Raw genomic sequence first — 2,560 nt, forward strand, 5'->3', positions numbered from 1 at the left:
AAAATTGACATTTTTATTTGTTTATATTTTTAATGGAAGTATATTTAATTTACAATGCCATGTTATTTTCAAGTGCAAAGCAAAGAGATTCAGTTATACATACATATATATTCTTTTTCAGATTCTTTCCCGATAACATTATTACAAGATAATAATTCCCTGTGCTATACAGTTCGTCCTTATTGGTTATCTTATTTAGAAAAACAAATCCAGGTCCCAGTGTCCCCACGCCCTCCCCTACTCCACCCATAATTTAAATGTTTGGAGACAGTGTTGGGGGCAGGTGAAGGGCGGTTGTGAGAGGAAGGGAGGAGAGCCCACTAGAGCTGCCTGCAGCGCTGCTTTTTGATCATCTTTTTCCCGGCTGGCCCCTAGTTTCTTATCCCACCGGCCCGTGGGCTCGGTGGCCGGCGGGTCCCGCAGCCCTCCCGCCGCAGAGATCTCTGGGAGCAGGCGCTCAGCGTGCTCCTCCTAGTTCTCCAACAGCAAGCGGCCGCCTGCTCTGCAGGGCAGTCTCAGAGTGAGGGCGACTGGGCAGGCTCTGGATGGTCAGCAGCAGACCACATGCCCAGCTCAGCTGTCCAGTTCCTCTCCAGCAAACTTGGCACCCAAATTTGGGTGGAAAACTTTGGTCAGAAGTAGCCTATGGGTGGGGAGGCAGGAACGTCCTTCCCCGTCAGAGTTATGCTGAATAGGCCTCTGTGTATGGGGTTCCCCCAGGGCCCTCGGTGGTGACCTGCAGGTCAGTGAAGTCCTCCTCGTTGGGAAGGACCTTGAAGCCATCAGGTGGGTCCAGCGGCCTCACCTCCTTGAACACCAGGCAGATGATGGGGGCATGTTCTCTATGTTGGAGGTCATGGCTGTGGCCTGGGGCAGGTCTCCCCTCCCCCTTCCTGCTCTGGCCGACTACCAGCTGCAGTGGGGCTTGGAGGCTGGAGACCACTGCAGGTGTGGTCCTGCCAAGGCCTTGGCAGCTCCAATGCCTCCAAAGTGTCCCCCGCCTCACGCCTGCAGCTCAGCCTGCCAGGTCCCTGCGGGTGCTGCTGGCACTCTTAAGAATTATCTGTTTTATATATAGTAGCCTGTATATGTTAATCCCAGCCTCCTAATTTGTCCCTCCCCTCCCTCTTTCCCCTTTGCTGCCATAAATTTGTTTTCTGTCTGTGGGTCTGTTTTGTAAATAAGTTCATTTGTATCTTTTTTTCAGATTCCACATATAAGTGATATCATGTATTTGTCTTTCTTTGACTTAATTTCACTTAGTATGACAATTTCTAGGTCTAGCCATGTTGCTGCAAATGGTATAATTTTACTTTTTATGGCTGAGTAGTATTCCACTATATGTATCCCTTCATTTGTTGATGGACATTTAGGTTGCTTCCATGTCTTGTCTATTGTCAATAGTGCTGTGATCAGCACTGGGATGCATGTATCTTTATGAAGTATGGTTTTCTCCAGATAAATGCCCAGGAGTGGGATTGCTGGATCATATGGGAGCTCTGTTTTTAGTTTTTTAAGGAACCTCCATACTGTTTTCCATAGTGATCCAAATTTACATTCCCATCAAGAGTGTAGGAATGCATACCCTCTCTGGCATTTATTATTTGTAGACTTTTTAGTGAGGGCCATTCTGACTGGTGTGAAGTGATATCTCATTTAATTGTGTTTTACGTTTCTCAAATAATTAATGGTATTGAGAATCTTTTCATGTACCTGTTGGCTGTTTGTATGTCTTTTTCAGAGAAATGTCTGTTTAGGTTTATTGATTATTTTTTGATTGAGTTACTTGGTCTTTTGAGATTAAGTTGTATGAACTGTTTGCATATTTTTTTGAAATTAATCTCTTGTTGGTAGCATCATTTGCAAGTATTTTCGCCCAGGCATAGGTTGTTTTTTCATTTTTGTTTATGGTTTTCTTTGCTGTTAGAAAACTTCTACATTTAATTAGGTTCCATTTATTTATTTTTGTTTTTATTTCCATTACTCTAGGAGACAGAGCCAAAAAAATATTGCTTCGATTTATGTCAAAGAGTATTCTGTGTTTTTCTCTGGGAGTTTTATAGTGTCCAGACTTACTTTTAGGTCTTTAATCCATTTTGAGTTTATTTTTGTACATGATGTCCGAGAATGTTCTAATTCATTCTTTTACATGTAGTTGTCCAATTTCCCCAGCACCCCTTATTGAAGAGACTGTCTTTTCTCCACTATATATTCTTGCCTCCTTTGTCATAGTTGAATTGACCATAGATGCTTGGGTTTACTTCTGGGCTTTCTGTCCTGTTCCATTGATCTATATTTCTGTTTTTGTGCCCATAACATATATATATATATTTTATTTTAATTTTTTATTTATTTTTATTTTTTTTACATATTGTTTTGATGACTATAGCTTTGCAGTGCAGTCTGAAGCCAGGGAGCTTGAGTCCTCTAGCGCCATTCTTCTTTCTCAAGATTGTTTTGGCTGTTCAGGTCTTTTGCGTTTCCATACAAACTTAAAATTTTTTTTTGTTCTAGTTCTGTGAAAAAATGCCATGGTAATTTGATAGGGATTGCATTGAAT

The 2,560-nt window shown here is 42.0% G+C and overlaps 1 pseudogene; it reads right to left on the minus strand.

The window, feature by feature from the left end:
* Positions 1–237: 237 nt before the first annotated feature.
* Positions 238–858, minus strand: LOC125128489 (ubiquitin-conjugating enzyme E2 S-like; annotated as a pseudogene).
* Positions 859–2,560: the final 1,702 nt, after the last annotated feature.

The sequence above is a fragment of the Phacochoerus africanus genome, chromosome 5 (assembly GCF_016906955.1).
Source record: "Phacochoerus africanus isolate WHEZ1 chromosome 5, ROS_Pafr_v1, whole genome shotgun sequence".
Classification (NCBI taxonomy): Eukaryota; Metazoa; Chordata; class Mammalia; order Artiodactyla; family Suidae; genus Phacochoerus; species Phacochoerus africanus.